The sequence below is a fragment of the Drosophila arizonae genome, chromosome 3, assembly GCF_054131065.1.
Source record: "Drosophila arizonae isolate 15081-1271.41 chromosome 3, UAZ_ARI_1.0, whole genome shotgun sequence".
NCBI lineage: Eukaryota > Metazoa > Arthropoda > Insecta > Diptera > Drosophilidae > Drosophila > Drosophila arizonae.
Window position 1 is genome coordinate 16402695 of NC_142923.1, and position 25112 is coordinate 16427806.

At 40.4% G+C, this 25112-nt stretch overlaps 1 protein-coding gene across 4 annotated transcripts in view; it reads left to right on the forward strand.

Moving 5' to 3' along the window:
- Positions 1–10678: 10678 nt before the first annotated feature.
- Positions 10679–25112, forward strand: part of LOC108611701 (uncharacterized) — a 48107-nt gene continuing 33673 nt past the window's right edge. For all 4 annotated transcript variants that reach the window (XR_016269447.1, XR_016269448.1, XM_018004468.2 and 1 more), the window contains exon 1: positions 10679–10919. The gene's annotated coding sequence lies outside the window, so the exon portion shown is untranslated. The remainder of the gene's footprint in view (positions 10920–25112) is intronic.

Here is a 25112-nt window from a genome sequence, read left to right on the forward strand (position 1 = left end):
TATTTTTGATATTTTTTTTTTTAGCGAATACAACTAATCTTAATATGAAATCAAATGTCACGAATTGGATATTTGCCATATGATATTGTTGTTGTAGTTGTTGTTGTAGTCGCATGCTAAATTGAATTAGACACTCCAATGAGAGACAGTCTCGGCTCAGGTGATCTTTAAGCGAAACGCGATCAGCCTGGCTGTGGGAGACTGAGATCGAGAGTTCGGCTATGCCCGTTGCCGATCGATGCATAGAGCAGAGCCCAGCGCGATGCAAGCACGCGCGTGAAGAGCCAACGACAAATGCAATGGGGCAGCCACAGCCACAGCCAGAGCAACAGACGACAGCGACGACAACAATCGAAAAGCAGAAAAAAAAAAGGAATCGGCGAAGGTGAATAAATCAAACTGATTTATTGGAGTCGACGACAATGACGACGACGACGCGAAACACTGAGATGCCTCCAGCCATAAGCCGTAAGAGTTGGCCAAGACAATGGCCAAGCGGGGGGGCCGAGCGGGGGCCGAACGGGCTGTCTCTTCAGTGTGAAGCGCTGGTGCAACGATAACGCGTGACACATGCAGCAACAGCCACAACAACAACAGCAACAACTGCAACAGCTGCAGCTGGCAGTCGGACAGGCCCACTTGCTGCGTCCCCAGTTGGCCAATTGGTAAGCCGATTGGCTAATGGCAATGACAACAATGATGCGCTGCCTGCAGCATAAATGAAAATTGCAGAAAAAGAAAAACTCAAAATATAATTCACATTAGTAATTGCCTGATGTTGAATGCCAGAGTAAAGTTACGGCAATGATCCGTGGAGGGGAGTAGAAGACGAAAGGTGACTGAATAGGCTTTTCCTAAAAGCTGTCTTAGATACATAATTGGCTCTGATCTCAACCACCGTAATGTGTGGAAAACTACCTTAATATTTGTGCACGTATGTATGCATGCATGTATGTATGTATGTATGTATGTTCCTATTTACATGATAAACGGTAGCGTAGGCTGACTTCTTTATAAAAAGCTCTATTAATTTGAATAATATGAAAATGTAAAATAAGTAAGTAAAGTAAATAGTGTTCACTTCTTCACTCGTATTACTGTATATACAAAGTCTCTGCTTCTTTCGCGCAGCAGCTGAACAGATAGACTGAATAATTTCGTGATATGTAAAACTCCAAGAGATTTATAAAACTCGCTCTGTCGCTCAGAGGGAAATAAGCAATAATGAGAACGATCGAGTTACTTCGGAGCTTTACGAATAAAATAGACGACAGCTCGAGACCATTTGGGCGCTCTGCATATGAGCAACAGTATAGGCAGTACTATCAGCAGGTGATAGCAAACTCTGGCGTCTCTTAAGCTTCACCTATACTTCTATCCTTACAAATGCACGCATACATATATAATACGTATGTATTATAATATTATTATAATATATATTGGTATATATAGTAAAAGTTTTCAGCTATTATGGATCTTTACTAAATGATATTTTCCAACCAAATTCGAACTTTTCCCATATTTTCTTTTACATGCTTCTGTACTTATTCAATCACATTAGTCTTTGCTATTATCTTCCAATCAACTTTAAACTATATCTATATATCTTCCCATTTATACCTCTATCTATTCCCATTCATCTCCACATTTACCTCAGGTCCGCTAAGTCCAGCTACAGCTAAAGTCCTTTCTGTATCATTTTAGTGTAGCACAATTGGAGCCGCTCATTTGCAGCTTTATTCAAATTTTCGTTTAGCCTGTCTGGTGCACAAACATGTCATGGTCACATATACCCAAGTACCCACCTCCTCCGGCTCCTGCTGTTGTTGTTGTTGCTGTTGCATTTATGGGCAAATCATGAGGTGCCCTGCTGCACTGCTCGCTGCATGGCATTCGGCACTCGGCACTGACCAGTCCCAATCGCTCTCAGTGCAGCTGTCTGCCCACTCCGCACTTGCCCATTCCACCAGCCACCCCCCTCCCCCCTCTGGCCACCTCAAATTAGACCCATCTGTCTGCACGGCTGTGCCAAAAATCTGCAAGCGTTCGCAATCGAGGTGGGCGTGTCAGTCGGGCCGTGATTTGCTGTTGGAGCATTTCGGTTTTGGCATTTATGTGTGCCACTAAATCTTGCTCACTCACTCAAATGCTGCTCGTCCAACCAGCCAGCCGGCCGGCCAGCCAGTCGGCCAGGCAGGATGCTCGCCAAATTAGCTTAAAAACCGACAAACTTTGGGCCCAATGGCACACGCATAAATTCCAGCCGTGGGCAGAGCGAGAGGAACAGAGAGAGAGAGAGAGAGGGAGATAGAGAGCAAGGCTCCATTTAGCCCATTCCTGAAAAAAAAATCAAATCGAGTGCAACGCTTTGCCAACTCAATCACCGAGCCGAGTGAGCGAGCGAGGCACAGCTCTGGTAATTATTTTGTGACGCCAGCCGCCAACCACCCAACCAACCACCCACCCACACACACACAGTTAGCCTGGACAACCACAGTGTTGTGCACCAGCGCACAGGAGGAGCGCACTCGGGTTCCAGGCGGAGGCAATCGAGTTTTTGGTGCAGCTGATGCCACCACAGCCGACTCGTAAATATGCACGCATGTCCTGGCCATAGCTGGGACAATTGCTGATGCCACCAGGCAACAGGCAACAGGATGAGGTCGAGTTGTGTTCAGCCTGTGCAGCTATTTATGCGCTTTATGCATCGTGCGTGCCTATTTGGGGTAGGCCTACGTCTGCCTCTGCCTCTGCCTCTGTCTCTGCCCCTGCTTCTGCTCCTGCTCCTGCCTCAGTGCCCGGTTGGGAAAATCTGTGCGCCAGATAAATTCCTGGCCAAAGGTTCATGAAAATGCAATTTTATTTTCTAAAAACAGCAGACGCACAGATTCCACCACACAGCATAGCAACAACAACAACAACAACAACAAATCCAGCCCGGCTGGGCCCGTTGTCCAATCGGCTATGAAATGATGCCTCTCCCAGGCAGGACGACTAATCAGAGTAGTTGATGGCACATTGGCAACACGATGCTCGAGCGAAACGCAGTTGCAATTGAAATGGCAAATATCTCCAACTGGAGCCATCGCCATCGATGCCCACCGGAAATGGACTGGGCCCGAATCTAAGCCAAATTTGGTTAAAGTAACGGCATCACGGCGCGGAGGGGCTGGGTTTGGGGCAGGCGCCCTAGCTCCACGCTCGTAATTATGAACTGCGGCATTTCGTTTTGGTTTTAATTAACTTGATGCGAACTTTGTAGCATTCAATTAAAGGGCGTGAGTAGGGATCAGGATCTGTCTTTAAATGGGATTGGAAGGCTTGAAGTGCTAGAATTTCAAGTTGAATTAAATCAAAATATTTACTTCAGGTATTTTATATATATTTTTACTTGATTTGTAAGAGATTTGCATACATTGGTTCTTGAGTTTCTATCGAAGTTTATTTTATATGAAGTTAGAGTTTAGTATGGAGATTTTGGATGTATGAAGCGTAAGCATGAACTATGTACATATTTTTAATTAATATACAAAACCAAGAAAAATTCTACATAGGGTCTGTTTATACTCCCCATCTTTGGGTAACTCGGAAATAATGAATCTAAAGATCTCTGTCTCTTACTTCCCCCCCCCCCCCCTCCCCCTCTCTATCTCTTACTCTCTCTCTCTCCCTTCTCTTTTTCCATCTCTTCCTCTCCTGATGAAAATCTCCACTGTGTCAACACTATTTAATCTGTGCAGTACAAACTCCTGCTGAAATCCTCAAAATGTTGGCAATCAAGGAGAGACAGTTGTCCATCGAAATTAGATTAGGTACAGGAATCAATTTATGGTGTTCAAAGCGCACCACGCCTTCCCAGTAGCAAAGGGGGCCGAGAGCAGGATGCATGAGTAGGAGCAGTAGCAGAAGATGGAGCAGGAGCAACAGCAGCAGCAGAAGAAATAGTATTCAACCAAGCAATATAAGAAGGACGCGGAGCTGGTCCTCCTGTTCCGGCAACAGGCGCCGCAGCAGGGGGAGCAGCTGCTGCTTCTAAAACAAGTGCATTGCCATAACTTCGAGCTCTTGTTTATTCTCAGTGTATTCGTTGCCCCATTGGCAAATCGAATCGGAGCAGCGAGCGAGCAGGAGAAGCAGAAGGAGATTTCTGGCTGCTGCATTTCCTTTGGCCATTTCTGCACTGGCAATTGGCATTGGCGCAACGAATTGAATTTGAATGGAAAAACGCAAACAAAGTCGCCGATTTTGGCTTTCAGTTTAATTTGGCAACAAAAGTTGTGCATGTGATTTGCTCCAGCGCCGCCCTTTGCCGTAATTGTTAAGAGAAAATTGCATTAGTTCGACGCTCGCTGAATTATCCTTGGGCATCGCTTTGATACCGTTGCAATTTGCCAAATCCGCCCACAAAGCAACGCAGTCCAGTTGACCTTCAGGCCATATGTGAAAAGCCAATTGTAGATGAAGGAAAATTAAATTGATTCTTCCCTGCAGACTCGAGAATGCACTTAAGTAATTGCCGTGGCTTTGTGAAGACTTGAATAGAGGTCTAGAAAGATTCTGCTTAAATATAAATAAAATATAAATATATATGAGATATGTATGATACCAATTTTTTTTTTTTTTTATAAAACTTATTCTCTCTCAACGTAAATCGAGCTAAATGTTATATCTATTTTTTTTTATTATATTATTATTATTTAATAGTCATTTAATTAGACTTCAAGTTTTTCTTTATAAAAATAAAATAAATATTTTATTTATTCAAATATAACAATATTATTAAAATATAATGACAACAAAACAAAAATCATATACAAATTCATTTGAGTAGAGTATCTGACAATTATTTTAAATATTTATTCAGTTTGGAAATAACTTGATGTGAGTAAGGCCTTGTCGAACTTCTTTTGTCATAATTATTATTGTAAAAAGATTATTTATTTGTTTATTTAAAGTTATTTACAAAACTAGAGTCTACTTGAGAAGAAACTTTAAGAGTATATTATAGAGCCTAAAGGAACAAATCTGATCGATAATGGGGGCACTTCATTTTTCCGTCAGGCTTGAGTTACCTGCCATTCAATTGAATTGACTTTAAAATAATTAGCAAGAAAACTAATGAAAATGAATTTGAAAGATTGAATAAATAATTGCTAAAATCAAATGATAATAAAAAGTAGTGCAGACTCTCACTTAATTTAAATAATATTTAAAATTGAAACTTTACAACAGAAAATGACAAATACATTTTTTGCTAAAGAAAAATTATCAACAATCACTTTTTATTTAAATAAATTTCTGCTAACTATACATAAAAACAGATGCAGAAATATAAATAGAAGAAATATAAATTATATATATATTACTTTACAAGTTATTTTTAATTTTTATATCAAAAGAAACTTTTAAATAAATAAATGAAAAAAAAAATTAATAAAATAAATAAAAAAAATATAGAAAATAATATAAAAAATAAAATAAAAAATAAAAATAAAAAATAAAAATAAAAAATAAAAGTAGATACAGAATAATAAATAAAATCAATAAAAATAAAATAAATTAAAAAATAAAATATATAATATATGCAATATGCATACATATGTAATACGCAAGCTCATGGATTTCATTTCACATTTACCGCAATAATATTCTCACCCTAATGAGGCAATCCTGAAGCCTCGGTGGCCTTTGCCGCTGGCGCTTGGCTAATGGCTGGCCTTCCACACACTCCCGACTCGCACATCCGTCAGCGAGGCACGCGGAGCAGGTGACGCCCCCGGCTCGGTGTGTTTATGCGCCATTATTAACACGTCATAACTTGGGGCCGGCAGTTGCCGAAAACTTGGCATATTACAGAGGCCAGCGAGGAGCGCCAAGAGTTGCCATCAATCACGATGACGGCGAGAGTCGAGAGTCGAAAAGGATAAGCAAATGACGACGCAGTTAAGGCCAAGGGCGAAGGGGTAACGGGGCAACGGGGCAACGGCTGAGCTGAGCAGGAGTTGTAGGTGCTGGAGTCAGGGCGTTTATTTATGCATGACACGACGCTGGGGCTGCCGCAGCAGCATGACGGGGGCGTGGCCATTGCCACAAAGTGATTTTAAATGGGGGGCACAGGCCCTCAAATTTGACGATGCTCTCGTTGATGATGACGTCTGCCACCTGACGTGCGAGTCCTGCCAGGGAACTGGCGCTGCCCCGGCGGCTGCCCGGTCGGTTAACAGGTTGATGGCCATTCAAATGGCGCACAAGAAAAAACGTAAAATGCAACGAAAAACTCTTAATTGAATGGAAGAGTGAAAAAGAACAGCACGAAAAGTCTTAGCAAGCAGAGCGTGGAGAGAGTGTTCGACTAGGAAATACCCAGCATCCAGTTTAGACAAGTTTACAAACTCTTGAGCATTTTTATGGTTTATTGTGACATCTTTGAGATTTATGGGCTTGAGAGCATACAAAAGCTAAACAATAGGCATAGGTTTGCTTTTATAGAAAAAAAAAAAAACAATTTGTATAACTTGTTGAGTTTATTTGACTTGCTGTAAATATTCTTGATCATACGAATATGGAATGAGCAAAGTAGAACTTGATGTATATATAGATATATCTAAGGGCATCTAAGAATCGGGAATCTAAGCGTAATTTGTGGATGTGCTTGAAAATAAATACAGTAGAATCCGGCAATAACGACTTCGCTTGAAACGTCCGTAGGACTTTTGCGGCGAAAATTCTGATTCCCAGACAAACTAATGTGATTTTATATATGAGCACACTTATATGTTTAGACGACTTCCGGATATAACGACGGTTCATTCGTAATAAACGAACTCTACTGTATAGATCTACTATCCGATTCTACTGTATATATAAATGTGTTGCTTTGTCCCTCTATGTATCATTTGAGGTTCCGTTCCTGATAATATCAACACTCTTAATTCAAAGTTTAATAGACTTGCTTATTTCCAGCTTTATTCATCTCCCTCTCTCTTTCTCTCTCTATCTCTCTCTTTCTCTCGCTCTCTCTCTCTCTCTCTCTATCTCTCGTACTCCCTGTCAATATGGTCTTTGTCATTATATGATATATGATATAGAGATAAAACCAAGCTTGAAAGTAAAATGAATAAAAAAAAACTCAAGTTCGACAGATTCTATAAAAGCTTTATTATATTTTCTATGTGTATACATGCTCGACTATATATGCTTTCCTCTTATATATGTATATGTATATTCATCTACCTATTGTATACTTAAACAGAGGCTGAACAATTTGTCGCTTGATTTACGAGCGGAGCTCTTAATACCATCTGAGGATCGACACCGACAGAGGGAGAGGCAGCTAAGGCCAGCTGAAGATCAAGTCGAATATATCTGTATAATCATATTTTATGGGGCGGCGGCCATTGGGGGCGTGTCTATCAAAATATTTTAATCGTGATCTTAAGCCATTGATGCGGCCTTCAAAGCTGAGATTTATGAACACAATAATTACAAAAAAAAAAAAAAAATAAAAAAATTTACTAATTGATTTATTGTCGAATGTATAAACACCTTTTGCTTAATTTATGCTGTTGTTGTTGTTGTTGTTGCTGCTGTTGTTGCATTAAATACCGGTTAGATGAAGAGGCCTGGCCAAAATAAAAGAGAAGAAGAAGAAGAAGAAGAAGAGCAAGAAGAATTTATGCATTAAGCCAAGGCGGAGCCATGCAGCAACCTGTGAGCCAAAGCAATCAGCCGAGCGACGTTTGGGCAATGGGCGCACATTTCGATGATGTACGATGAATGTCCTGGCACACACACACACACACACGCACACACAAACCGTTCATTATAAAGGAGTCAGGTCGTCAGGTGAGCAGCGCTGGCAACGGCCAGCCAAGACCCCAGGCGAAAAGACGCAAATTAATTATTAATCAACGAAACGCAGACGCAGACGCAGACGCAGAGGCAGAGCAGCAGGAGGCGGGCAGGCAGGAGCGGGAGCTGAAGTTGAGGCTGAAGTTGAAGGAGGATCGGCTAAGCGATCAAGCCGGGTCCAAGGAGTGATTTATGCCCAGGCAACCGCCAAAGCTAACGAATCGCACATTCTGACGCTGTGCCAAGATGGACGACGATGCCAAATGACGAGGGCCTCATGCCTCATGCTTCATGCCTCAAGCTTCATGCCTCATGCAATGCAATCAAGCCGAAGCCAACACTCAGCCGCAGCAGCCGAAGCAGCAACAGCAGCAGCACCAAAAACAGCTCAAATACACTGCAACAAATTTGTCGATATCTGTAGGAGAGCGAACCTGTCTGTCCGTGGGGACGGTAAAGTTTTCAGCTGGGAATATTCCAATTGGAATTTCTAGCAATTGACTATGAGACTTAATATTCAAGCTGCCATGAAGTGGCATTGGAATGCGAATCACAATTTAAGAGAGTCTCTTTCACACTCTCTTCTCTCTTTTGCGCTCTATCACAAATAAATCTCTGTGAATTTAAAACTAATATCTAAGTGAGATTAAGGTATTATTATCTTATTATCACATATAGAGGTCTGTCATTTAAGTTTTATGTCTCTCTGTCGGTTATTAACTTTTACTCTCTCTCTTTCTCTCTCCCTCTCTCTCCCTTTCCCTGTCTATCTTTCACAAACTTGTATATGCAAAAAGAGAGTTGGATTTTCATTATCCCACCTTCTCTTCTCTCTCTCTCTCTCCCTCACTATCAGACACTTACTATCTCCCTCTTTGTCTCTCTCTACCTTTCAGCTCACCTTCTTTTCTCTTTCCTTCTACCTCCTTTAAGTATTTTTATAGAGTCTCACTCTCTCGCTCTCTCCACAGATCATATATATCTTTAATAGGCAAAAAATCGACAATTCTCAGCATTTACTTCATGCACAACTTTTTCTCTCAGTGCACTGGGCATGCGAACAGCGATTGCGCATGTTGAGCTGTTCTTGCTGCACATCTTGAAGGCCCAACTGCCGGTTCCCTCCCATATCAGTCAGGCCGCGGTACGTCACTCAGTCAGCGAATGCGAATGCGAATGCGAATGCGAATACCTGTGCTCTCTGGCCCATTCTCTATGCTGCACATGCAATGGCTTGGCTTGGCTTGGATTGGCATGGCCTCGCCTCCTTCTGTACAGGATCCGCATGCAATACGTATATGGCCGATATGGTCAGCCTTGCCCCTTGGACATTGCCCCGTGCCACAGGCAGCCTCTGCCGCTGCCTCTGCTGCTGCCAGAGAATTGAGAATTGCGAATCAGAAATGCCAGAATTGAAATCGCATTTTAAATCATTTTGCGCTCTGCCGTCTGCTCTGCCCGGCGCACATGATTCACAGTCACAATCGCCTCAAATCTCGAATAACAAATCGCATAATTACGGGGCAAACGGCTGTCCAGGCAACAGGCCAACGCCAACTCCAGCTCCAGCTCCAACTCCAGCTCCATCTTGCCATCCAGCCTGAAGCTGGGCGAATGCTGTGCGATGGCGCAGATATGAAATATTTTAGCTAAATGGCAGCCAAAGAAAATAAAAATGTGGGATTGAAGCGTATAAATCAACGCCGCACCGCTGCCAGCCCGAGCTCACTCAGCCAGCCAGCCGGGCAGAGCGAAAGAGAGAGGGAGAAGGAGAGAGAGAGCCAATCCTCTGTCTCACATCTCAGCTTCGTCCAGTCTTCACTCAGAGTCGCTGGAGCGCGGCTTCATTAATATGTATGTGAATCTGTGGCATAAAATCAACCCGAGGCGATAAATTGAAACGATTTCGCAGTGAACACGCAATTAGTTCTAGTCTCATATGAAACATGCACAAAACAAAAACAAGAAAAACATGCAGAGCATAAAAAACATTTAAAAATCCAAGATGAATCCAAGAAATTTTACATCAAATTGCAGTTGAGACATTTGAGAAATCGTCTTCGAGCTATGCAAGGTGCTTCTTCTCTTCTTCTTCGTCTTCCTCTTCTCCTTTGGTTAATGACTGAGGATGTTTCCTTTTAAAGATTTTATTGCTATAATTATCATTGATATGCACAGATGTGGCTTTTATGACTCCAATTGATTTTCCACTCGGAGTTCCAATTAGCTTGGAGTTGGAGCGCTGGAAGAAGTTATTAGACTGAAACTATTTTGATATGGCATTTAATCAACCGTAATCTTAATTTTATAAACAATTTTTAAATGTACTCATATGAAATAAATTTATTTTTATTAAACTTATTAAAGTAATGCAGTGTATTAGATTTTAATTTCTAATCAGAAGTTCTACAATTATACTATACATGTGCAAGTATGCATGTGTATATGTATGAGTATTTTTTTATTTCCAGTGTATGCATTTATAATCAATAGACTGAATATGAATTTATTTAAATAATTATTTAAGCGACAGTATTTTACATTATCTTATTTTATCTTAATTATTCATTAACCAATTATACTATTTATATTAAGAGCAACTACAGGGTCAGGTATTTTCAGTTAGCGTTTTCTTACATTGAGTATTTTTTGCTCTTGCACTCATTTGTTCGTTCTCAGCATAGTCGAATTCGATTTCGACTAATAGCCACTCAAATGCTCTCACGCGCTCAGTGCGCATTCGAATTTCGAAATCGACAACGCGGCGCTCTCAGCACTCACGCTCTCGCGGCAGCTGCTTTTCGAATTTCGACCACCAGCTGTTGAGCGTCAATTGACGCACGTTGTCGAAAAGTGCGCTGTGCACAAATTCAGTGAATATTAACTATAAAAACAGTTAACAAATGTAAGCAGATGTTTAATTGATAAAATTAATAATAATTAAGTAAATGATAACTGATAAATGAGTGATAAGTGATTCAGAAATGATAAGTGCAACGAGATGAAAAGTGAAACCTCAAGGCATGATCGCCTCGCTTGAAAATATCCGATTACCTTAGCACTTCAAGGTAAGTGAAGCATAATAGTGTAGATATCACCCTAAGCCTTTGTGCTTGCACAATTACATATAATATAAAAGACATCTGCTGCTTTGTATTTGTCTAAAATGATTGCATTTGGTTTGCACAAATTTGGACGCTTGTTGCAATTGCTGGCGTCTTCGAAAAGCAACCCGCTCACAATCAGCTGATTTACATGGTCGGCTCTCATTTCGAAATTTGCCGCTCAGAGAGTTGCTCTGGTCGTTGTGTGAGTGCGAAATGTTATTCGAATTCGAATTTTGAGTCGTTTGCTTTCTAACGTGCTCTTGAGTTTAACCTGGCCGTTGAATGATGAAATTTGTTTACAATTTTAAAATGAAATTAAAATAATTGTAAAGTATTTCAAAATTTTTATATATACATATTATATAAAATAAAAATAAATATATAATGCAAAATAGGAAAATTGAACATAGTAAAATTAAATGTATTTTTAACATTAAATATAAAATTATAATATAATATTTTATTTTAATATATTTTTCTCTTGAGGAAATTTTGTACGTTGATTAACTTTAGCCAGTTGGAAAAATGATCGATATATTGTACCACAATAATGTGCTTCACAACTTGAACAAGCAGCTACATCAAAAAAACTCGTTTTACCGTTTTTGTTTTCTTTTTCAATTTGTTCATTGCTTCCTTCTTCGCTGGGGCGGAGCAGCGTTTGTGTGTATTTAGATGTGTTCGACTCTTCCACCATTCGCTGCTCAACTACCTCGCTCGCTCGCTCATACGCGCGCAACATCCATTCATCCGCCTGTCAATCAATCACCTGTCAACTTGGCCACGCTCACTGGTCCACACAAACACACTCAAAAACACACAGACACAATCACTGTCTGTGTAGCGCGCAGAGCAATGGCAGCTCGAAATTCGAATATAAGCAACCATCACTAAAAACTCATTCGTATTGAATGGAGTATTTTTCGCATGCTCTCTTTTTTCGAATAATTGAGTCGTTTCCTTTGATACTTTGTATATATGAAAGAGTTGCATTAATGTATTAATTAAATAAATACAAATATAATATATAAATATAATTTTTAATGAAATATATTTATTTATTACCTACGCAAAAATAATAGAGTATTCATCACAAAATATGCAGTACAAAATACTGTCAAATAAATTTACATATGTACATATATTATTAAATAATATTTCATTTCATGGCGGCTTTACAGTTTTCCATACTATTTAAAGTAATTTGAATATTAAGTTCCAGAAAATCAAAATATATATGTATATATTTATGGATATGCCATAATAACAAACGATAAAAATGAATGGGAAATGGGATTTGAATTTGTTCATATGAAGGACATTTTACCGTTAGGCCCAAATCTCATTTGAGCAATTTTGCAATTTTAATCAGCTTTATCTTTATGTGAATGGCGCGGGAAGTGGGTGGGCATGACGACAGGGTCCCATACCAGATGGTTGTTGTTGCTGATGTTGTTGTTGCTGTTGTTGCTGCTGCTGCTGCTGTTGCTGTCATAAATCTATCAAGTTTAATGGCCGCCTCAGCGCTGCACATAATTTTATGTATTTTATGCTGCAAATGGTAGCCGAAATGCGCACAAATCAGCAGCATCAACCCTCGATCTGGGCAGCCAACCCAAACCACCCGCACAGCAGCTCAATCTAACCACCCACCCACACCCAAACACACACACAAACAGAGTCGTGCTGAGCGAAGCGCACGAATTTCACGCACATCTCAGAAGACTCACAAATTTCATAAAGTGGCAATTCAATCAATCAATTCTGACAGCAGCCACCCCAAGCTTTAGGGGGGCGGCTTGGGCCGTCGAGTGCACCCTGGACGTGGGTTAGGCGTCTAGCTTGGCCATTTTACCGTTATGCTCACGTACACAATCACACAACTCAGCTGAAAAAAGGAGGCGGGGTGTGGGGCGAGTTGGGGGCAGCTGCAGAAACAAAGCAAAATTATGCATAAATTTTCTTGACCCTCAAACCGAGGCGAAAAGGCAAGTTTTGTCTTCGGGCGCTGCTTCATTCAGTCAGTCAGCCATTTGGCAGTTTAAATATTTTTTAATTGCCTTTTGTGGCACTCGACCTGCAGGAAGAAGAGGAAGAAGAAGCAGCAGAAGATACCCATTAACCTGGCCAAGCAACCCAAGCAGCAAAACAAAAGCAACAATAAAATTGCCAGCCCTCCCTTTGCCCTTTCTATTGCGTTGGTTATCGCAGTTTTTGCTTCGCTGTTATTATCCTTATTTATTTGTGTTTCGCTTCTGTTTCATTGCGCCTTTTCAGCAGGAGTGTTTTTTCAATAAATTCCCAAAAAAGAAAAAAAAAAACAAAACAAAGAAAAGCAAAAACATTTAGACAAAGGCGCTGAAATAGAAACCGCCCTAGAAGGGGTTTTTGGAATAGGTTGGTCCTGGCCCAGCTGAAAGGGGCCATCAATTCCGTTAGTTGCTGGGATATTAGAGATTGTAGTAACTACACGTTTTATACAGATATACAACAGATGGCATTACCAGGCGTTGCACGGCTAAAAGGGTATTTATATATTTATAATTTATTTATATATGTATATAAATATTTATAGTTTATAATTTAAACATAGAATATATTCCTTCTATGTGTTTACTTCTGTATATATTTTCTATTATGAATAAATTGTATATATTTATTTATATAGCTAAATATAAATATATATTTATAGCATGTATATTTTATAGCAACTTGTAAAGAAGTTTCATCCAGATTTTTCCCCTTTTGATGGAACGCTTACAAACTTTATGACAGACAGGAAAAGTTTGTTAAATTTGCTAAACGTAGCTTGAGCGGAAAATCAATAGTTTTAAGCCCCCGATTTGGCATTGGCAGTGGCTGAGCGCGGGGCAGGTGTAGCTGACGAGAAGTAGGAGCTGCTGTCGGTGCAGGGACACGAACATTTTCCAATTTCCAATTTCCATAGCCCAGCTATCCAATTTGCCAGCGAAAACGGAGGCTTATTAAAATAGATTGTTCGAATTAAGCTGCAAAGTAAATGAGCGCAAGAAACGAGTTGAGTGGGCGGTGGTTGGAATTGGAGATGTGGGGTAGGGGATTGGGGATTGGGGATTGGGGATTGGTAGTTGAGGCAATTACGAAATGATTGAATGGTAATTTCAGAGAAAACTTTGCGCCGCCCTTTTGTGTTGCGCGGGGCGGAAGGGGCGCGGTTGGAGGCGCACAGTTTATGCCAGGCATAAATTCCCATTATTTATGGGGCCGTAACTGTTTGTGATATTTTATTTCGCGCAAGGATAGCAAGGATAATTTGCGCCCAGTGCGCTCACCAACTTAACAAAGAAAAAGCGTCGTGAATGTTTGGAATTAATTGCCCAATCCGCTCGCCAGGATTACCCCCCAAACCCACCCAACCGCCCCACTGCTCCTTGCTCTGGCCAAATGTTCAGAAATGGAAATCACAAACAGGAAAAAAATTGTTTTAATTAATAAATTGAATGTGTGCGAAAATTGAAAGGATTTTTGCCGCTTGGCAGAGGCACCTCATTTGCCACAAGCCAGAGTTGTTGCTCTCATTATTGTTGTTGTTGTTTGTGTTGCTGAAGCATTCATCTTGGGCTCTCATTTGCAGGCGATGCTCATTTTGTATGCAAATGATTTATGCCAAAAAGTGCTTGGCAGCCAGCGAAACTGGATTAGATTGTGCCAGTCGAGCCGAGCGAGCGAGCGAGTCATTCCCTATGCAAAAGTCCCAAGTCCAACCAGAAAGCCGAACACCTCCAGGAGCCACTCCCGACCAGCCAACCACCCCCTACCCCCGGAAACATACCGTAAATGAGCGAGCAATGGCAGAAACTTTGGACTCCCCTACGATATTTGCCGGGACTCGCGAGTGTCTAGGCGCAGGACATGGGGCCTGAGGCAGGGGGCGGGGCTGGAGCTGGGATTGTGTACGGCCTTTGTGAAGCTTTTAAAAATATTTACTTAACATCCTATTATCCCTGCAACGCAATGAGACGCGGACAGGCGGACGAACGGACGAGCGAGCGACCCTCGCTTGTATCAACATTAAAACGATAAACTTGCCAGAGACCAGCGGCAGTGCGCGAGAAAAGAAAAGAAAAAAAAAAAAAAACAAAACACGAAAATGCTAAGGACGAAGGACACGTCTTGTCTGTCACACCAAAATGTCACCGCGGGGTGAAATACTGGCAGGACAAAAATGCAAACAACAACAAATAAAAAGACAACAGCAACAGCAACAACAAGAGCAAGAAACGAAAAACAAAGACGGCATATTGCACTAATGCAAAGCAGCTCGACTCACAATATATCCTGCAATTAGAGAATATCTACACCTAGTGCATTTAAAAATGTAAAAAAAAAAAAATAATAAATAATAATAATAAAAATAAAACCAATATACTAATTCACTTTCGTGAATGAGTATAATAAATAATAATTAAAAAACTAAATAAATCTAGGCAGCTGCAAACACACTCAGCCATTAACAGCCGCCTTTACAGGGTATCAAGAACAGCATAAAAAGAATGGACGAAAATCTCCAAAACAAAATGTGAAACAAAAGCGCGTGCTAGCTCGAGCTGCGTAAGTGTTGAGTGCAAGCGGGACAACAATAGAGCGAGAGAGTGAGAGTAAGTGGGCCACATAGAGCGCAGGCTGGTGGGAGAGGGACACGCGCTCCCAGCGCAAACAAACGGAACAGGCGACGCGCAAAGAGTGCGCGAGCAGGACTACAGCCTGAGTGAGTGAGTGAGTGAGTGAGCGTGAGCGTGAGTGAGATAGAGAGCGAGAGGGCAAATATGCCAAGCGTGTGAGTGATTTATGGCGCTGCGAGTGACGAGGACGAACCAGAATTCTTCAGGATAATGCCGACATAACGAGATTGTTTTATGTACACATTTTCTGCTTGTTACTGTTGTTGTTGTTGCTGTTGCTGTTGCTGCTGCTCGGCTCTGTGTCGGGGCCAGGATGGCGCAGGGCTGGAAACCGCTGTGTGTACATATAATGACACTTTTCGCTGCAAATGGGGGCGAGATATGCGGGCACACACACATACACACACAGGCACATGGAATGGGAGTTGTAGTGTGAATTTGTATCGGTTATCTGCTTATGCATGTAATATCCATCTGTCTGTGTGTGTGTGTGGGTGTGTCAGTTTATGTATATGTGTATGTGTGTGTGTGTGTATTTGCGCCTGTGCTTATGCCCAGAGGACCTTCAATCAAAGCCGTAATCCTTATTCAGTGCGTTAATGAGCTTCACATTAATTTGTCACACAAAATGGCGCACCTGGCATTTCCGTTCGCTCTCTCTCTTTCTCCCACTACTCCCTCTCTTTCTCTATGTTGGCTTTGGAATGACATTCGTTGAAGGTCCTTGAAATGATTTGCTTTGTTTAAGAGCTTGATAGAGCCAACCAGTGACAGTTCTATTTAACTTTGTGTGAAGGACTTACGAAAATACTTAATCTTAGACTAAAATCTATGAGAAAGTAATTATCTGAAATTGGGTTTAGGAAATTAAAAAAGAATATGTATATTAGAAGTGTTGGCAAATCAATTGATTGCACTTCTATTTTTACAAGTTTTTCTAGATATTCTGCATTATGATCAAATTTATTTTACTTTTTTCTGTACTATCAAATTGATCAAAGCATAATAGATTACTTCCAGTCAAAAACAAAAAAGTTTATACAAAAATCAAGCAAAATATTTCTAGGCTATGGCCTCCATGTAGTAATCATGATGTAATCCGAATAGGACCTTTGCCATTTAATTGAGAATTTCATTTGCTAAGTGCAGAATTTACGATTGCCCTTTGCAATTAGAAGCAGAGCGAGACAGAGCAAGAGCGAAGGAGAGAGAGAGGGGGCGAAAGCCGAAAGATTCATGTGATTCCTTTGTGCTGGAGCCGGGTCCTGAGTGTGTGATATATTTATTCTTCATAATTTCTAATTCCGGCTAAAAATAATTCTAAACATTAAGTAGAAATTATTTGAAAAACTTTCTCCAAAAATTTACAACTAAACGGCTCAGCAAAGCCCAGCTCCAGAGAGCCAACCCCTGACCCCGCCCGCTTCTGGGGTGGCAACAACATCCCATCCAGACTGACGTCGATACAAACAAATTCTCATTAATGGCGCACAAAGTCTGCAGTCGGGAGTTGCCCGGAATGGTACCCAAAGCGATTTTGCGAGCATGTAAATGAGTCCGCGCTTGGGTTATGACTGGGTGGTTGGGCTGGGTCGGGGGTGGCTGTAGGTTGCGGATCGGGGGTCGGGGGTCGGGGGTTGGGCTCTGCCAGTGGCACAAAATATGATTTTGACAGAAAACAACAAAACAAAATCCATAATTCAGGATAAAACATAATTCCACACAGCAGCAGCAGCAGCAACGGCAGCCCACACAGATGCACAAGAAAAAGGAGCAGCCAGGACGAGAGAAAAAAAGCAGAAAAAGAGAAAACAACATGACTAACGGTACAACGGTTGGCAAATGAGCGAGCGGGAAGCAGTTACAGTTATTTATTAAATCCCTTTACGCATTTTCATAATAATTTCACAAAATATTTTAAACGAGTGCGCAAAGGCGCAGCCCGAAGGACGAAGGACGACAGCGACGCGACGCCTGCCATCGTGTGATTCATGTCAGAGCACCATCACCCCAAACATCCTCCCGCCCCTCCCCCCGACTGTCTACCCATATGAAAAAGTGTGTGTAAGTGAGTAAGTGTGTTTGATTAAACATTTTCTGCAAACAAAACTCATCATAAACAGGACAAACGCGCGTGAATTTAATCCCTTTTGGCACCAAAATCATATTTTTCCAACGAAAACTCGAAAATAAACAACAAAAAATGTAAGATATAGTACACGAAACGAAACAAATTAAAATAATGTGTGTAGCTTTGGGTATAGCCGACTTGGGAATACTCTGCTATGCTGAGAGTTGAGTAGAAAAATAACCGATAATGTAATGAAAATATATGTACTGTAAACTATTTTTAATCAAATTTTAATTAATTTCACAATTTTTCTATATTTTATAATCATATATTTATTTTAAATTGTTTTTTTTTTTTTTTTTTTTTTTTTTTTTGTAAAATTCTGCACAGCTGAATCGGAATATATTTAAAAACATATTTTTTGACGTTCTGAAACTGTACCTCTATAAATTCTAAATTATATTATTTATTATTCATTCTATATTATAATACAGAAAGAATTTCCAAAAATTATTTATAAATTTGAAATGAATAAAATAAAAATGTAAAAATATTTAACTTTTATTATATGTAAATAAAGTTTGTATATAAAAATAAAATTTCGCATTACGATTAGATAAGCTTATAATCAGAAGTATCGATTACATTCGATATATGGATATTGAATAGCTCATTTAATCAAGTGTATTCAAGATAGAACTAAAGTATAGAGAGAAAGAGAGCGAGATGGGTAGAATGAGAGAGCAATACTCCGAGAGCGCTAAGAAGGTGGAGTGAAAATGAAAATGACAGCACGAAAAATAATTCTAATCTCCTCATGAATATTCCTTTTACATTTTCATTTTGCAAAGAGCGCCAGCCAGCGTAAAGCATCACCAAAAAAGGACAACAGACGCGATGAGGCATAGAGCCATAGGGGTTGGGGCTGGGGCTGGGACTGGGCCTGGACTTGGGGCTCGAACTGGGGCTGGTGGGGATGCTTAAGCGTAAGCTAAAGAAATACGACGGCGTCATGGAGGCAGGCCGTCAGCCCATTCGGCTAAGTACTACAATGGAACTTTGGCAAATGGCTAAAGCCAAGCGCCGCCCCCTTCCAAGCCCTCCCCTCCTAGATTCAGACCAGTTTTTTCGTTATTTTATTTTGTTTGCGCCTCGGCCGTCGCTGCGTCCTGATGGGCACTAGTCGTTCAAGTGTTGCCGCGTCGCCAGGCTCGTCCTCGTCGTCAACGTGGCTTCGGCTGCCACTGCCACTGCCGTCGAAATTATAAACTTGGCTGCTAAAGAAGGTTAAGTGATAAATTAACGCCGCTGCCCGCTTCGTAGCCCCGTTGGCCCATTGGCCGGCGCTGGAATTGGAATTGGAGCTGGGCTCCGGACGGAGCGGAGTGGAGTGGAGTGCAAAATGTGAATGCTTTATGCACGACTGGACCTTTTAGTTTATTATTATTTTAAAGCAGCAGCAAAGCGCTCATTTGACCATTCTGTTGCTGCAGCAGCAGCATTCGAATAATTACGAAATGTCCGTAACGCCGTCAGCCTGGCCAGCCCTAGAGCTTTGATGGACCCGCTGGCCAATCGAGCTGAATACTCTGACATCTTCTTCTCTCTTTTGGGGGATTAGAAAAAGCTCTGGCCACACTTTTTTTCACTCCTGCGCTCTGGACATTATTCATGGATTACCGAGCACCATTAGACCCCTACTATGTTTATAAGGCCATAAATATGCCGGAGAGAAACTGTTTGTGTCTCTTTTGGGTTTCAGACTGTGTGAGGTGTGTTGAAAAAGTATGGGAAAACTTTGTATTTTTTAAAAGATTTATTTATTTATTAAGGAATTATATTTCTGTATTTCCATTTTAACATCTTACTTATATAAATATTTTAGCAATCTACGAACCACTTAAAAAAAAAAAAAAAAAAACATTTTTTGCAATCAGGAAAGCTAAAGCAGGAAGCTTCAAATAAACTGAATATTAAAATAATAAAATAATAGATTAAACCATATAAACTATATATCTATTTTAGCTAGAATATATCAAAGTTTTAGTAATTGAAATAAGTTCAAAGTATTCTTTAGTGAAAGCATTTGCTTCGATCGTGAAACAAAACTTAACTGAAATCTGTGAGTAAAAGAAAAATCTCAATTTTTCACTAGTAGCTTTATCTTAGGGTTTTATTATTGTATGTAAAGTGCTTTTAAATGCGGTCGCTAAGACCTTTGCTAATGTTGTTAGAGCATATATTTAGCAAATTTTTATAGCCCGGGCGCTCAGTGAGGCAACTCACTTAAGCTGCAGTCTATCATGCACGTAATGAGGCCGCTCCACTAGCTTAATCATCTCGGCAGCCATTTAGGTATTTCCTGCGGCATTATTAGACAATCTTCAGTCATGTTGCCAATTGAGAGCGTGGAGCGTGTACAGTTTTAGCCACGCCTGCCACATCATCATATGCTGCTGCTGCTGCTCCTGCTGCTGCCACAGGACGAGAGCGACGGCTTTTGCGAATGTGAATGTGAATGCGAGGATGCGCCAGCCTAATCTGATGATTTATAGAAATTTTGGGTCGCCATATAGTCGCATTAATTACGCCTCATAATAAGTGATTTATGCGAGCTCAGCTCTGCTGGGTTCTGTGCGCTGTGTGCTAGATGCTGGATGCTGCTTGCTGGATGCTGCTGCAAACTCATGAGAGTGAAGCCAGCACTCTCGCTCAGCCACATCCTGCGCCTTGATAACAACTGATTGCTGTGCTCTGCTCTGCTGTGCTGTGCTGTGCCTGCGGCCAGAAAATCACATTAACACAAATGCTATAATTATGCTTTTTATGATGGCATCCAGTCAGTGTCAGTGTCGGTGTCAGTGTCAGAGACAGGCGACAGTCGGCAGTTGCCAGTTGAGAGTGTAAAGAAGAGAGTAAATGCCGGACATGCGCCTGATAATGTGACACTTTTTATGCCCATACCCTTTATAGAGGGTCGTCGATTGGCAAGGCGTATGAAATTTATATATTTTATGTAGTATATTTCTAGCTAAAGAACTTAACTATTTATGTTTGTCCTTTAAGACATAAATGTATAAAGCATTTTATTATTACTATTTAAAATATATATTGAGCATTTTATTTATTTATGCTCATTATGTAGAAATATTCCTAAATTTAAAGCATTTTATAAATGAATGCTGATCCCTGATCTATTTTAGACATGGATTATTAATTCATTCTGCGTAGTAAAAATATTTTAATTTAATTATAACTGATTTAGCAGTTCGTTACGTTTTATTGCAATATAATATATTTATTACTGTAATTTTATAATAATACTGTTTTCTTGAAGATATTTATTGATTTATTTGCATACATATATTCATAAAATGGTTCGATAAAGATGAAAATCATTCTAAAAATCATTTAACAAAGTTTCTTTCTCTAATGTCATATAAATATTATTAATTAAAATATAGTAATTAAACAATTTGTAAATTTTAGCTAGCCCTTTTTCTCAGAATCTTTTTATACTCTATTATCATAAATAATCTTATTCGTTTTGTATGAAATAATGTTTTCAAAGCAGAATGATCTTGAAATAGAATTCTTGTTAGTTTCAAAAAAGAAAATATTTAATTTTGAATCATCTAAAATATATAACGCGACTATATAAACTGAGCGAGTATAAATCAGTAAAAATGAGCTCAATATATATTTTTGATTTATCACCCCAAAGGGTATTAAATCTTCGTTCTGTAGGTGCTGCCTTTTCCTCATTTTGTTAACAGTCTGCCTACAAAGCAGGCACTCCCTGAGTCGTAACATCTGCAACTCGCCTTATCAGCGCACAAACACACACACACACATATGCATAACCAGGGTGTGTTTCATAAATATGTGCACAAAATTTTATGCATTTTTAATTCCCTTTTTATGGTGCGCCGAGCGTCAATCACAAGTATTTATAGTTGCCTGAAAATGCCAACTTGACTGATTTATTGGCCAAGCAGCGGCCTTCATATTAAGGCCAACTGCTTGTGGTCCTGATTTATGTTAGATTGACAATTGCGAATCAAGCAGAGAACTTGCATATGCCAATACAATGTTTGCTGTTTGGGGCGGGGGCTCTAAAAATGTTAAGGATTTTAATTAACTGAAATTATGCGTGCCCAGAAAAGAAGGGGGCGTGGCATTTTGGCATTAGCTATACACTTGCCATAAATAAGGTCATTAAAACGATATGTGCTCAGGTTTTAATGTGCTTAGAGTTGCCTGCAAAGGCGTGAGTGAAATGCATGAAAGTGAATATAGTGAATAATAAATGAATATAACGAAGAAGAAGAGTCTTAGCAGAGATCATATCACATTTCAATAAAGCCTTAATATAGCTAAAAAAAACTTTTAAAAAAAAATTTTTGCATATGCAAAGCCAGCTTTTACTTAGTTAGCTACTAAAGAGAAAATAGCTGTAAAAATAAAGTATATGCCTATTAAGCGTATCACTCGTATTACCCATACATTTGCCCTCATTGCTTTAATGTAAAAATAATCAATTTGATGAGCATAAAGAAGAGAGAGAGACTGAGAACTGAGCTGAGGAGAGACAGTTGCCATTAAAGGTTAGTGCAGCCCACAGAATTTGTGGTTTTAGTGCCCATATTCTTGTGCGAGCCGTGCTGTGGGTGGAGGTAATAAATCCGTGTTAAGTGCACACTTAATGATCCTCGAGCGTGTGTCGTGACTCAAAGTTGTCCGGCATTTGGTTGGAGCGCTTCCGTTTGGGGCGCATGCGTGACGCGTGGGATCCCCAGGGCAGCCAGCCAGATCGTAAATATCACAATTTGTTGCTGAAGCTGCGCTTTGTTTTAAGTTGCCAAATGCCATAAATTTTTATCATCAACGCGGCCAAGTGGGCGTCAGCCGGGCTAATTGACTGTAGTAGTGTGTGGAAATACACTTACATACACATACATACATATTTATACATGCGCATAGTTCATGTCTTTCAAATGTTAAGGATAGCTTGTTCAGTTCACACCTTCAAGCTGGAATTTATTTGCCGGAGGGTCGCATGAAAAGTTCTAATTAAATAAACACCGAACGCCATTGAGGCTGCTGCGGCGTGTCCTAAGGTTTAACGAGCCCATAAAATTACAAATTTTACGAGCTCAGCCATCATTTGACAATAAACAAGCATCTGGGGCCAGGTGAGCAGGCGTGACAGATTTGTCGTACCGCCAGATTGCAGTTGCACCTCATTGTTGACCCGACTTGTCAGATGTCAAAACTGTTGACGGTCATAAATGAATCAGCGGCGAGTGAGAGAGCGAGAGGGAGAGCGAGAGAGAGAGAGAGAGGGCGAGTGGCTGCATCCAGCATCCAAGTGGAGGCTATCATCAAAGTGGCTTTTATTGTTCTTTAATTGTCGAACTGTGTTCCTTCATACGCATCCATAAAACTTAATTTTATGTGAGAGCATAAAGCCATTGTGCCATTGCAATGAACCAGAGAGTGTGTGAAAGAGAGAGAGAGAGAGAGAGAGAGAGAGAGACTGACTGTGAGAGAGAGGAGGAGAGACTTGTGGCCAAACCATTTCGTATGGTCCAAGGGACCCGCTGTTTTTAGTGTGAAAATCACTTAAGCGCGTTTACCGAAATTTACGACTCTAATGACGACTACAAACATTTCCGTTTTACGATCTATCCGCTATGCTGTGAGGTACCGTTTAAATGATTTAAGACCATTAGAAATATGTTAAAAATTTTATGGATAATGGCACCGCACGGACCATGAATATATTTAGTCGATTCTAGTCGAATTTAACTGCCGAATGACAGAATCTGTAATGCTTAGGAATATGTAAAATCTAAGAATTAGTAGTAGAATTCTTTGTTTGATAATATTCAAGAAATACACGATTATACTTTGATTTTATTTGAATGTACAGAATGACAAATTCTGTAATGCTGAGAAAAAGTATTTTAATACTAATAATAGTAATATTCTTCTCCTGGTTAATAATAGATAAATATGTGTTATACATATTTAGATTTCATCAAAATTCTTTATATATAGACAAATAAACTAAGGGTTTATTTGCTTATTTATGTTAAACAAAACATTTAAGCTAAATCTAATATTGGTATAGCTCAAGTCTATACAAAGAAAATGTATCACAATAATATCAGCCACTCGTTCGGGATATCTCTACACACATATATGTATATATTATATTATACTATTGTAGCCAATGCTCTTGACTTTCCAGCCTAGGCATATCTCGTTCTCTTCGATTGCCGACACAAATTTTGCATTTATTGGAAAATTAAATAGATTTCCGCTTGTCTCTTAAATATTTACTAGATGGGATATGAGAAAAAAAACTCATATCATATTTATGATCAATAAGCGACAAGAGAGAAAGAGTGAGGGAGAGGTGGTAGGAGAGAAGAGAGGCAGGCAAAGGCAATCAGAACACTAAATCTGATGTACGCAGCTAATTGCGCATAGATTACCAGATGCATGAGCGATATTAAACGCCGCCCAATGCCAAATCGGCTGGCTGGATGGAGCTTGTTCCCTGGCTTGGGCCAAGCAACGACGATCGAGCCGAACGACAGCTCAATGAGAAATTGCGACAGAGACAACTCTATTTGGCGGTATTGCCAGGCATTGCGAGGCCGGCAACGTTTGCTTATTTATTTCGAATTGACCCATTTGGTAATATTCATAATTTAAGTGCGCACGAAAGCCGCCGCAACAGCGCCAACAACAACAGCAACAACAACAGCAACAACAACGACGACGACGATGATAACAACAACGACGTCGTCGCTGGCAAAGAGCCGCATAAATTCTCGCGCCCCACACTAAAGCTGGAAGCTTGGAGTTTGGAGCTAACTGAGATCAGGATCAGTTGGAGCGGCCGCCATTTGAGTTTATTTGCGATCGTTGTGCTGTCATAAGTTGCCGCCAAATTGTTGCATTGTACCTGCTGCGAGCAGAGCTGCCAGCCGGTCTCAGTCCAGTCTCTCAGCTCCAGCTCTCGGCTCAGCTTGTAACTCAGAAATCATTAAAAAGTGCGAGATACTTTATGAATTCGTCGTGGGCCGCGAACAGGCAGAGCTGCGATCGCCTGGGACCTGGACTCGATGCTGGACTGCGACTGGAGCTGGCGTGAAATATGCACATAAAACGTAACTGCGAAGATCCTCGCCTCGGCTCGCCTCGAATGCAAATGTAAATGCAAATGCAAAAGCAAATCCAAACGTGGCTCCACTCAATCCCACCCCAATCCGAGCCAGAGCTGAGTTATTGTTAACGATTTGCAGTTAATTTCTGTTCATAACTTCTCAGTTCGATTTCACGGCCGGGCTCTTATTGACTTTATTTTGAATGCTAATGGCTCGATCAGTCCATCAGTGACATATTGTC